This window comes from Bos indicus, chromosome 20 (assembly GCF_029378745.1).
Source record: "Bos indicus isolate NIAB-ARS_2022 breed Sahiwal x Tharparkar chromosome 20, NIAB-ARS_B.indTharparkar_mat_pri_1.0, whole genome shotgun sequence".
NCBI classification, from domain to species: Eukaryota; Metazoa; Chordata; class Mammalia; order Artiodactyla; family Bovidae; genus Bos; species Bos indicus.
Window position 1 is genome coordinate 15306364 of NC_091779.1, and position 13584 is coordinate 15319947.

The following is a 13584-nucleotide window of genomic DNA, read 5'->3' on the forward strand; positions in this document are numbered from 1 at the left end:
ATTTTTGTACTGTCTTCAAAATCCAGTGTATATTTTATACTTGAGGAATATCTTAATTCAGATGCTACGATTCATGGAGTCGCAAAGAGTTGGACACAAACTGAGTGACTGAACTGAACTTTTCATCAGAAATACACACATATGTGTATTTTATAAAATTTACAGTAGAAAGTAGATTTGTGCACTCAATTTTATTCTAGACATACTTAAACTTTCCCCAAAAGTGAAGTATGAGCTTTTAAATGTAAACTAATTAAAACTGAATGAATTTGTAAAAATCAGTTTGTCAATTACATTCATCACATTTCAGTGCTAAAACACCACATGTAGCCAGTTCAGCTCAGTCCCTCAGTTGTGCCCAACTCTTTGCAGCCCCATGGACTGCAGCACGCCAGGCCTGCCTGTCCATCTCCAACTCCCGGAGCTTGCTCAAATTCATGTCCATCGAGTCAGTAATGCCATCCACCCATCTCATCTGTCATCCTCTTCTCCTGCCTTCAATCTTTCCCAGCATCAGGGTCTTTTCCAATGAGTCAGCTCTTTGCATCAGGTGGCCAAAGTACTGGAGTTTCAGCTTCAGTATCAGTCTTTCCAATGAATATTCAGGACTGATTTCCTTTAGGATGGACTGGTTGCTCCTTGCAACAAGGGACTCCTGTGTCCAAGGGACTCTCAAGAGTCTTCTCCAACACCACAGTTCAAAAGCATAAATTCTTTGGTGTTCAGCTTTCCTTATAGTCCAACTCTCACATCCATACACGACTACTGGAAAAACCATAGCTTTGACTAGATGGACCTTTGTTGGCAAAGTAACGTCTCTGCTTTTTAATAACCTATCTAGGTTATTAGCTGAAGAAGCTGAAGTTGAACAGTTCTATGAAGACCTAAAAGACCTTCTAGAACTAACATCCAAAAAAGATGTCCTTTTCATTATAGGGGACTGCAATGCAAAAATAGGAAGTCAAGAAATACCTGGAGTAACAGGCAAATTTAGCCTTGGAGTACAGAATGAAGCAGGGCAAAGGCTAACAGAGTTTTGTCAAGAGAATGCACTGGTCATAGTAAACAGCCGCTTCCAACAACACAAGAGAAGACTCTACACATGGACATCACCAGATGGTCAACACTGAAATCAGATTGATTATATTCTTTGCAGCCAAAGATGGAGAAGCTCTATACAGTCGGCAAAAACAGGACCAAGAGCTGACTGTGGCTCAGATCATGAACTCCTTATTGCCAAATTCAAACTTAAATTGTAGAAAGTAGAGAAAACCATTAGACCATTCGGGTATGACCTAAATCAAATCCCTTATGATTATATAGTGGAAGTGACAAATAGATTAAAGGGATTAGATCTAATAGGCAGAGTGCCTGAAGAACTATGGATGGAGGTCCTTGACATTGTACAGGAGGCAGTGATCAAGACCATCCCCAAGAAAAAGAAATGCAAAAAGGCAAAATGGTTGTCTGAGGAGGCTTTACAAACAGCTATGAAAAGAAGAGAAATGAAAGGTAAAGGAGAAAAGGAAAGATATACCCATTTGAAAACAGAATTCCAAAGAATAGCAAGGGGAAGTAAGAAAGCCTTCCTCAGTGATCAATGCAAAGAAATAGAGGAAAACAGTAGAATGGGAAAGACTAGAGATCTCTTCAAGAAAATTAGAGATACCAAGGGAACTTTTCATGCAAAGGTGGGCACAATAAAGGACAGTCTTCTTAGAGATAGGTATATTTGGATTCCTGGTTCTGGCTACAAAGATTAAAAACCTTGTCATTTGAGAGAAGTGCCCCCCCTGCTGTGGTACTATCAAGAGGTTTCCTGACTTGGGGATAATTTGCCTAATTCTTTGATTAGGTTCCCTAACAACCCATGTGTTCACTCCATGGGCCCCCAGTGTAGGGCACATTCTTCTGGACAAGCCTTGTCTCCTCTTCCTGCCTCTTTCCCTGCTTCTTGGTGAGGACAGGGTCCTAACCAGCTCAATGACTCATCCTCTTCAGCTCACGCTTCTGGGGCCAGCTTGATCCTTTTTATCTGGTTAGCTGTTCCCTCTGCATCGCTGTCCATTTGCTGAGCTAGTGAAGCTTTGCTGCCCCCTTCTGGTTTGAACAAAATACTACTTGTTAACGAATTCAGAAAACATCATAATTGCATTTTTTTGTCAAAAGCAGTGTGTAATAAAAAAGCATCATTTTCAAACAATTAACTACTGTTTATTGAGCAGTTTCTGTGTGCTAGAGACATTGGGCACTGGAGATATAGCAGTGAATGAAACAGGCATAAATATGCGGCCTTGTGGAACAGAGAAAGACCAATAAACACTGAAGCCAGAGGTTGCCTGGTATGTTTGAAGTACATCAAGAGGCCAGTGTGGCTGAAGCACTGGAGCAGAGTGACTATGGGGGAAGAAGTATGGTGCATGTTAGAGAGCTAAGTGTGGAAGGGCAGGTGGAAGCAGATTACACAAGGCCTTGTAGTCAATGGACTTGAGTTTGAGCAAGCTCCAGGAGTTGGCGATGGACAGGAAAGCATGGTGTGTTGCAGTCCATGAGGTCACAAAGGGTCAGATACGACTGAGCGACTGAACTGTAGGCAATTATACACACACACACACACACATATCTGAAACAGCTTGGGAGCTAATAGAGTTTTGAATAAAGGGGAAATCTGATGATATATTTAAATAGATCACTCTGAAGATTATATGATGAACAGACAGGAGGTGTTGCAAGAGACAAGAGGGGACACTTGTTAGGCAGCAAGGAGTGACAACCACTTGGACCAGCATGGCAGACAGAGGTAGTCAGATATGGTCAGGTTCTAGGTATATTTCGAAAGTAGAGAATTTGCCGATGGTTTGAACGAGGGATGAGAACAGAGGGCTTTAGGGTGACTGGATGGCTGAACAAACAGGATGGGCAGTTATTGAAATGGAGAAGTCTGGGGGAAGAGCAGGTTGGAAGAATAAAGGTACAGAGGAGATTGAGTTGTTATCTGGAAATATTTGAGATGCCTACTGAGCATATACCAAACTGGAGATGAGAGGAGAAATCTAGGATAGTGATAAAATCTTTAGAGATATACTCTATAGGTGATATTTAGAGCTACAACACAAGATGAGATCAAATTAAGAACATTAATTCAATGTGGCAGCAGTTGTTGCTAAAACTGAATATCACTATAAGTGATATTCTATAGCTTCTGACTTTGTTGCAGCTTTGATATTTAAGTGCCCATTTGCCATGTAATGTAAATATGATTACTTTATTCTCTTATTTGTTATTGTTTAGTTTCTAAGTCATGTCTGACTTTTTTCTGACCCCCTGGACTGTAGTCTCCAGGCTCCTCTGTCCATGGGGTTTCCCAGGCAACAATACTGCAGTGGGTTCCCATTTCCTTCTGCAGGGGATCATCCCAACCCAGGCATTAAACTCTCTCATCTCCTGTATTGGCAGGTGCGTTCTTTACCACTGAGCCCCCTGGGAATCCCTAATACTTTCTCTATTTGAACTACTGTGAAAGTGTCGTTCATATAGCTCCCTCTGTAATGATCTGGTCTTCAAGTGGCATGACTGTATCCTTTTCTGTTCATTCCGTTTTTGACTTTTTCTCCTTCAGATCAGTCGCTCAGTCAGGTCCAACTCTGCCACCCCATGAATCGCAGCACGCCAGGCCTCCCTGTCCATCACCAACTCCCAGAGTTCACTCAAACTCATGTCCATCGAGTCGGTGATGCCATCCAGCCATCTCATCCTCTGTCGTCCCCTTCTCCTCCTGCCCCCAACCCCTCCCAGCATAAGAGTCTTTTCCAATGAGTCAACTCTTCACATGAGGTGGCCAAAGTACTGGAGTTTCAGCTTTAGCATCATTCCTTCCAAAGAACACCCAGGGCTGATCTCCTTTAGAATGGACTGGTTGGATCTCCTTGCAGTCCAAGGGACTCTCAAGAGTCTTCTCCAACACCACAGTTCAAAAGCATCAATTCTTCGGTGCTCAGCTTTCTTCACAGTTCAACTCTCACATCCATACATGACCACTGCAAAAACCATAGCCTTGACTAGACGAACCTTTGTTGGCAAAGAAATGTCTCTGCTTTTGAATATGCTATCTAGGTTGGTCATAACTTTCCTTCCAAGGAGTAAGCGTCTTTTAATTTCATGGCTGAAATCACCATCTGCAGTGATTTTGAAGCCTAAAAAAATAAAATCTGACACTGTTTCCACTGTTTCCCCATCTATTTCCCATGAAGTGATGGGACCAGATGCCATGATCTTCATTTTCTGAATGTTGAGCTTTAAGCCATCTTTTTCACTCTCCTCTTTCACTTTCATTAAGAGGCTTTTGAGTTCCTCTTCACTTTCTGCCATAAGGGTGGTGTCATCTGCATATCTGAGGTTATTGATATTTCTCCCGGCAATCTTGATTCCAGTTTGTGCTTCTTCCAGCCCGGCGTTTCTCATGATGTACATATCTGCTAGTAGTAATAGGTGTTACAGAGTGCCTGCCACGCCTTCCCCATCCCTGTGTGCTGTTAGTTGCTCAGTCGTGTCTGACTCTTTGTAACCAGTGGACTGTAGCTCTCCAGGCTCCTCTGTCCATGGAATTCGCCAGGCAAGGATACTGGAGTGGGTAGCCATTTCCTTCTCCAGGGGATCTTCTCCACCCAGGGATCAAATCTGGGTCTTCTTCACTGAAGGCAGAATCTTTACCTTCTGAGCCACCACCTCCTATTCAGCTAGAAAATTTGTATATAGCCTTTAAGATTCAGTTTATGTTTCCCCTCCTCCCTAAAAGCCCTTCTTGATGTCTCTGGGCAATGCCAAGTACTCCCTTTTCTGTGTTTTCATGATGCCCCTGTTTGCCTCGCATATAGCCCTTGTCATGTAGCTGATCATCAGCTTTCATATTCTTTCTATCGTATGATCTTCATGCCCTACATGGCAGGGACTGTATGTTACTCACCTCTGTGTGCTTGGTGACAGTTATTGTGAGTGCTCAGTAAATATTAAATGAGTAAATAATATAATTTACATGAAATAAAATGATGGGCCTTTTATTTCAGTCACTTTTACATCGAATAAATTACAACCTTATATGTTCAGGGAATTCCCTTGTGGTCCAGCACTTGGGACTTAGTGCTTTCACTGCTGAGGGCCCAAGTTCAGTCCCTGGTTGGGGAAATAAGATTCCACAAGCCTCATGGAATGGCTCCCCCCCAAAAAAATCATATCATTTTAAAAGCTATTTTATATGTAGGTGTCTTTAAATAAAGGAGGAAAAAGAGTTCTTTATTCCTCTCTGAGCTGTGTGAGTAGTTGCCTGGCTTTTTATTTTGTTTGACATTAATTATGTTGGCCAAAGTAGATTTTGCCTGAAAAGCTGTCAGACTTCATCGTTCACTGCTGCTCTTTTGCAAGCCTCACATCAAAGGACTGTTGGAAGTTTATTCATGTTGAGGCTTTCTGGTTCCTTGTATTAGTTTGGGAAAAGGATACATTCGGGAGATTAATTGTGTGGTTCCCTGATGTTGGCTAAATCTTTCACCATGAATTATTGCTGTTGTTTTCCTTGTTTCACCCCACACGTATTCCGAGACAATCACTGGCTCAGAAGTTTTGGGCCTCTATGTGTTTGTTTTAATCCAGTTTAAGTTCTGTTCCCATTATTTTTCAAGTCTCTATGCAGCTGTTAAATAATTGTTTAAATTTAGGAACGTGCTTTAAAGCCTCTTTATTACAAGAAGTTTATATGGAAAACAGCAGCCATTCAAACTTGTACCCAGGCAAACAATCTTTAAACAAATACCTATTGAATGCTTCCCATATGCCAGGAATTATTTTGCATGGTAGAGACACAGTAGTGAATACAATAAAGTTCCTTGCTGTCTTAGCACACGCTTTCTAGTAGATAGAAGATAGATAATAAGAAATAAACAAATATACCCCTTTGCTTCATAGTATATCATTATCAGATTGTTATCTGTGCTCCCAATCTTATGGCTTCCGGTCAGTCTGTGAAAGCATTGGCAGGCCATCAGAGGGTAGGGTGAAAAATAGGTTTAGATGTTTAATCCCCTCTCTCACTCTTTAACCAGCAGGATGGTCCTACATTCCTCTACAGCCACAGCTCCCGTCAGATAGCACATCTGTGGGTCCAGCTCTTGCCACGTCTGGTAACAATGACCACTACCTTGCCCCTTCAGGCCTAAGGGGTGGCAACAGTTTTGTGATATAAAAACTACACTGTGTGGATTTTCCTGTTTACTCAGTGGTAAAGAATCTGCCTGCAATGCAGGAGACCCAGGTTCAGTCCCTGGGTCAGAAAGATCCTGGAGAAGGAAATGGCAACCGATTCCAATATTCTTGCCTGGAAAATTCCCTGGACAGAGGAGCCTGGTGAGCTACAGTCCCTGGGGTCACAAAGAGTCAGACACCACTGAGGGACTAACACTTCACTGTCGTAAATTAGTTCAATGAAGTTTAAAAGATCGGTACCATTCATAACAGCTTCAAAATATGCGAAATACAACTCTGATAAAACATATCAATGACCTGTACACTGAACTTTATATATCATTGCTGAGAGGAATTTTAGAAGACTTGGACAAAAAGAAGTATATAGGCATACTGTTGTTTTATTATGCCTTACTTGATTGCATCTTACAGATACTGCATGTTTTACAAATTGAAGTTTCATGGTAACCCTGTACTGACCGAGTTTCTCAGTGCCGTGTTTCTAACGATATTTGCTCACTTCCTGTCTCTGTGCCGTATTTTGGTAGTTGCAACGTTTCAGACAGTTTCACTAAGATTATATTTGTTATGGTGTTCTATTATCAATGGTATTTGATGTTACTATTGTAATTATTTTTGGGTGCCACAAACTGCAACCATGTAAGATAGTGAATTTAGTCGATGAAAGTTGTGTTGTGACTGCTTCACCTATTGGCTGTTCCCTGATATCTTCCTCCCCTTGAGCCTCCCTAAACCCTGAGACACAACAATATTGAAATTAGGCCAATTAATAGCCTTACAATAGCCACTAAGTATTCATGTAGAAAGCAAGAGTCACATGTCTCTCACTTTAAATCAAAAGCTAGAATGATTAAACTTAGTGAGGAAGGCATTAATTCCCTTCTTTCTCCTTGTTAAATATTCTTTTTACTAAATATTCAGACTCATATGATAAGCTGTAGAGACACAGAATTCTAGTAAGGTGGTCCCAAGTTTCCCAAACATTGGTACACTCTGACTCCACTCCCAGACAGTCTGACGGAATTGATATGGCCATGATCTAGTGGTTGGAATTTTAAAAACCTCTCTAGGTGATTGTAATGTACAGCAAAGTTTAGAAGTCACTGATTTGGCACTAATCTGCTTTTTCTTAGGGCATATAGCATGTGAGCAAGGTAAGACTTGAAAGAGAATCATTTGCTACCAGGGCCAATGTACTTTCCACTGTTCCAATATTGTGTTCCGTCCTAATGAAATAGCACCAAATGACAGTAAGTGTAAAAATCAGATCACTGCTTGAGACTTTATTGAGGTATGGAGTATACTAAATGCATGCTAAAGAATGAAGATTAAGATAGGCTATTTTAACTGTTTTAATATGATAGAGTATTAATGACATAATCTGATTGCTATCAAAATGCTGGGGAAATGAGAGCAAGTCTTTAGCAGACTAACAGGCAGTTCTTCATTTTGGATCATTAAAAGGTAGATTGGAGTGATTTATATTTTTATAGGGTGATCTGTTAATATCAGTTACATAAACTAGAAAGAAAATTATGTTTACAGAGGCACTTGAATAAATTTTCTGTAATTCTGTTGATCAAGAAATAATTCTTTGGAAATGTGTGGATGTTTAGCATACCCAGAACAGTAATAGGGAAAAGTGAAAGTGTTAGTCGCTCAGTCGTGTCTGACTCTTTGTGACGCTGTGGACTGTAGCCTGTCAGGCTCTTCCATCCATGGGATTCTCCAGGCAAGCATTCTGGAGTGGATTACCATTCCATTCTCCAGGGGATCTTCCTCACCCAGGGACTGAACCTGGATCTCATGCATTGCAGGCAGATTCTTTACTGTGTGAGCTACAAGGGAAGCAATAGGGAGTAATAGGTAATAGGGATAGTAATAGGGAGTAATAGGGAAGGAATAGGGAGATCACAAGCTAATAACACAAAAGCACTTTGAGAGAGAAGAACACCAAATAAAAGTAACCATAAAGGTATTTTACAGCCTTTGGTGTCAGTACTACTGTTAATAATTGACTATCTGACCTCATTGTTGAACATGTCAAAGAAATGAATGTACAGCGGCCTTCACTGTCCTTGGGTTAAGCATAGTCTGTCAACACCTCCTAACATAGTCATCAATTCCCTCAATGTTCTCCTCTTTGTTTTTCTTTGTTATTGTTTTTATTAACAGCAGCAAATAGCTTTTGCAGTTTCGACTTAAAAATAAAAAACTTTGGCTATAAATTGAGGCAGTAGATCTGCACTTATGTTGCTACACTTTATTAAAGTGTTTACATATTGAGGAATATAGTGTGTTTAAAACTATTCTGGAATTTTTAGAATGGCATAAATTTCTAACATACTCTTTCAGAAATATATCAAATGCTAATCTGGGGTTGGGAAAATATAATTTGCTTTCCTGTGTGGAGACAAATGAAGCCTAAATTTGGCTCTTGAAGAGTCTTCTACAAACTTGGATGCAGAAAACATTCTTTCTGCTGCAGCAGAACTTTCCATGCCCCAGCCTTTGGGGTGCATTTAGGGATTATGAAGCTGCTCCCTGAGCCCAGGGTCCTGAATCTGTGTTCCCCTGAAGGGGGTGTAAAAGGCTGCCAAGGAGACAGTGAAGTTACAGCACCAGGTGTTAATGCCTTTCAAGGGCTGTCTTTCCTAATGCAATTATTGGGCACTTCAGGGAAGTTCCTTGGAAGAATTATGGAGCTTTGTTACTGCCAGCACAGCACAGTTCTATGGTGAACTCCCTCTGGAGTTTTCACAGAAAAAACTGAGCTATACAACTGTGGAGGGAACGGGAAACAGTCCTTGGAGAGCAGAGAGTCAGAAATATCAACAGGAGCTTCGGTTCCTCAGAGTGGCCATCTGGAGGCCCTGGTAGCCCCACCAGGTACCTCTGTCCATAGGGATTCTCCAGGTAAGAATACTCGAGTGGGTTGTCACAGTCTCCTCCATGAGATCTTTCCAACTCAGAGATCAAACCCAGGTCTCCTGCATTGCAGGTGGATTCTTTACCAACTGAGTCACCAGGGAAGCCCAAGAATATTGGAGTGGTTAGCCTAACCCTTCTCCAGGGGATCTTCCCAACCCAGGAATCGAACTGGGGTCTCCTGCATTGCAGGCAGATTCTTTACCAGCTGAGCTACAAAACTGTGCAAAGAAGAACCCAGAGAGGAGAGGGAAGAGAGAAGTGGTATTACTTAGGACTCTGGTCTAGCCAAAAAATTAATCTGGGTTTCCTTAGTCCTACAGTTCTTCCTTCATTTCTGGAAGTTATCCTGATAGCCTTTCAATAAATTATTTTGCATAACTTGGTTCAAACTAGGCTTCTATCATTTTTCATCTGTAATAACCTCCACATATTTGAATTTTACCCTCAGCATCAGAGACCCTTTAGAGGGTGTAATTTTGAAAAAGAAAGTCATTCAGGGCCAAAGGGGAAGGAGGGGAGTACACTGGGGAAAAGCATTTAAAAAGAACAAAGAATTCATTCTTGTTATAAAGGAGTCTAAGATGGGTACACATAACAGACAGAAGATATTAATCAATAAATCTATTTCACTGATGGAAAAATAAATTCCTCCTGAAGTTATGAGTTTTATTCTCAATAATGTGCTGTATTTGACTCATTTGAAAAGACTCTGATGCTGGGAAAGACTGAAAGCGGGAGGAGAAGGGGACAACAGAGGATGAGATGGTTGGATGGCATCACCGACTCAAGGGACATGAGTTTGAGTAAATTCCAGGAGTTGGTGATGGACAGGGAGGCCTGGCGTGCTGCAATCCATGGGGTCACAAAGAGTTGGACACGACTGAGCGACTGAACTGAACTGAATGTGCTGTATTTCCTGAGTCACTGCTATCCATCTTTTGCCACCCTCCAAACTTGCCCCCAGATCATTATTAATTATGTACAATTTTAGGTCTGTGACAAAGTTAATATCATCTGTTTAAAATCCAGCTGTAATATTTAATGTGAATTAACACATGATTATGTATAGGGTATTAATGTGACAGAAAATCAATACCCACAGTGAAAATATTGAATATTATTTAATTCTCAATACCTAATCAATAAGAAATAAAAATATAACAAAGAAATAATCTGGTGATCTTAAGCAATTTAAAAATAGTCTAAAGCAAAAGAAAGTAAGAAAATTGAAATTATATAAAATCATATTAAAGTATTTTGATGTTGCTTTGGAAGGAAAATGACCCATTCATAAATATTACATAGGCTCTGGACATTGTTTATTATTTGTGTGATACTTTAAAATTTGTCTCACCATGGGAATCAGCTAATAAGATAGCATTTCTGGTAACGAAATCTTGTTCAGGATGTTTGATAAAGGACAATAACATTTGAATTATCTTTCAAATAAAGACAAACATTTAGAAGGATGCCGCAAACATTTGAGTTATTAAACATTTCAGTTTAGAAATGTTAACAAAGTATACACTTTTTTCTTGATTTTATTGATGACCATCTTTTATAGGTATGTGTGTTCATTGTGATAGTCCAACCTCTTTTTGCTGGCTATCAGTAAGACTTCTGTCTTAACTCTTACCCATTTCCTAAGGATCTCTTAGACTGTTCTCCTCTCCTAATTTGTATCCAAATGTGTATTTATGGAGTAAAAAGTAATTTAACAAGAACCTTAACAAAATATAATTAAGAAGATAAATTGTAAGGTTATAAAAGTTTAGAACAGGAGGACACATTAGAGTTATTCTGGTTCAATGACTTTATTTTACAGGCGAGGAAATAAGACACAAGGAAATTAATTAATTTGTGACTCAAGATTATATTTGCTGCTAAGAGAAAAAAATGCTCCCAAACTAAATACAAATGATTCCATCTTTTTGGTGTTCTTATGCCTCCAGTTTTCTTTCTTATACTTTTTAGAGCTTAATCTTTTTGAATGGTTCTCTTTTTAATTTACTGAGAAATATGGTATAGTTCAGTGATTCTCAAAGAGTAGTCACTGGATAGCAGCATCAGTAGCACCTGGAAACTTAATAGAATCGCTAATTCACAAGCCCACCCCAAATCTGGTGAGACTCTGTTGGTGGGGTCTGGCAGTCTGTGTTTTAATAAGCCCTCAGGTTATTCTGATGTGGTAGGCTTGTAGAATGACATTTGGTCTGAGTGTCAGGAAACTGAGGTCTTAGTTAAGATTCTGTAACTAAATTGTTACTATTGGCAGCTCACTTAAAGCAAGTCTATTATTCTTTTTTGTTTCCTAACACTCTCTACTGCTCCCCTATAGACAGCAGAACACAGTTTAAAGCTCCCAGACCTGTGTAAACAGATCCCCTCTACTTCTACTAATTTCCACTGCTTCCTCCGTGTTTCCTCCATCGGTGTCAATCTCTGTTCCATTGCCTCTGTTGTTTCTCTACAAGGAATGCTCTTTCTTCCCTCTTCAGCTGACTTGGCTTCTTTATGAATTAGACTAGAGGTCTGAGATTTTTAGGAAGGCTTCTTTGACTCCTTTCCAGGATAGGTTCTATGTCTACTTTATTGTTTTCATGTTATTCTATACACATGGCATCACTGAGAGATTGAAACATACAGGCATTACCTAGTTGAAGGTGGACAAAAGAGAAACAGTGAGAAAACCGCTTAGGCGAAGGTCCCGTGCTGAGAGGGAATGTGGTACAAACGAGGGGCTGAAGAAGGCCTGTGTAGCTGGAGTGGAGAGAAGGAGAGGGAGCAGAGTGGTACCAAGTGAGGCTGGAGATACAGGTAGGGACCAAACCTGCAGCATTATGGGAAACAATAGGGAGGTTTTTCTTTATCCTAAGACCCAGGAAAATATGGTTACATTTTGGGAAAACAATAAACAGAGTAAGATTTGCATATTAATAGATTCAATTTAACAAGTGGCTGAGGCTTGCAAGAGCAGATGTTAGGTAACCACTCAGGTAACCATTGCAGTGATGCAAGAAAGAGAAGACCCTAGCTGGGACTTCTCATGCTGTTGGCAGTAGAAATGGAAAGAAAAGGACAGGTTCATGAGGAGATTTTTAGGATTTGGAGATTATTGATTAGGAGGGGTAAGAAGGAGAGGTCAAAGATGACTCCAAGGCTTTTGGTTAACATAAGCAATGTGTTCAGTCATTTATTTGGGGTATATAGAAAGAAGACCAGGTTTGGGGAGAAAGGTTATGGAGATCAGAAAGTTGAGGCAATGTCAAGGTTAGTAGTCAGTCAGAGAGAGGTCAGGCAAGAATATAAAAATCTGTATCATCTGCTCAAAGGTGATTTTTATGAGACAAGTCTTATTGGATTAGTGGAGATGGAAGCCAGATTGTAATGGACTAACAAGTGGAAAGTGAGCAAGTGGAACTGGGGAGTTTTGTCAAACATCTTGAGAAATGAGAATGTGAAAGAAAAGAGAATGTTAGGGGGCTTTCTGAAATGGGGAGTATAGACAAATTAGGGTTTTACATGTATTAGGGATGTTATTGTGTCTAAAAACTGATGAGAAAGACTGTTGAGAAAGAGAGGATGAATATATAAAGAGGAGAAGTGATAGTCGATTGTAAATTTCTCCAGAGAGCAGGAAGTGAAGGAGTCCAAAGCTTTACAGTAGGAATGAACTTAAAAGGTTGAGACAGCTCCTCTATTACTATTATCACCCAAGGTAAATTTGTAAGTTTGATAAGCAAAATGTTCAAAATTTTATACTCTTTTAGTAAAGCTGAAGGCTCAATCAATATGCTAACTCTGAAGGTCCTAGAAACCCTCTTTCTGTTTGTTTGCATGTAGGGATCACTTTGGGGCTTCAAAGTAGCACCCTATGTTATTAAGAGATGCCTGGTATGCAGAATGATGCAGTGAGAAGAACATGGGATTTGACATTAGTTGGCTTGAGTTCAAGTTTCTTCATCTCTGCTCTGAAGAATATCTGGTCATCGTCCTCAAGTTATTTTACTCAATTTCATTTCTTCATTAGTACTTACATTAGAGAGGATACCTTTTTTTCTCACAGGGTTGTTGTAAAGAGTCAGAGTAAATGATAAAACTCTGCACAAATGTAGTATTTTAGTATAGCAGTGTCCACGGTCACAATTTTAGAGCTTTAGAACAACTCCCTGATAATGGGCATGAACTAAGGTCCAGAGCGGCACGGTGAGATGAGCACTATGTGCCCTGTCCACTGCGCTCGCCCCACTGCTTCATGTTGCTCAGTGCAGACTTTCGAAGAATTAGTTTATGTGATTACTTTCTGTTATGTTTTGCTAGTTTTTAATTTGTTTTTCTATTACATCTATTTTCAAAACAGAATTTAAGGCAACTTTGAATAAACATGCTTGTTTTCTT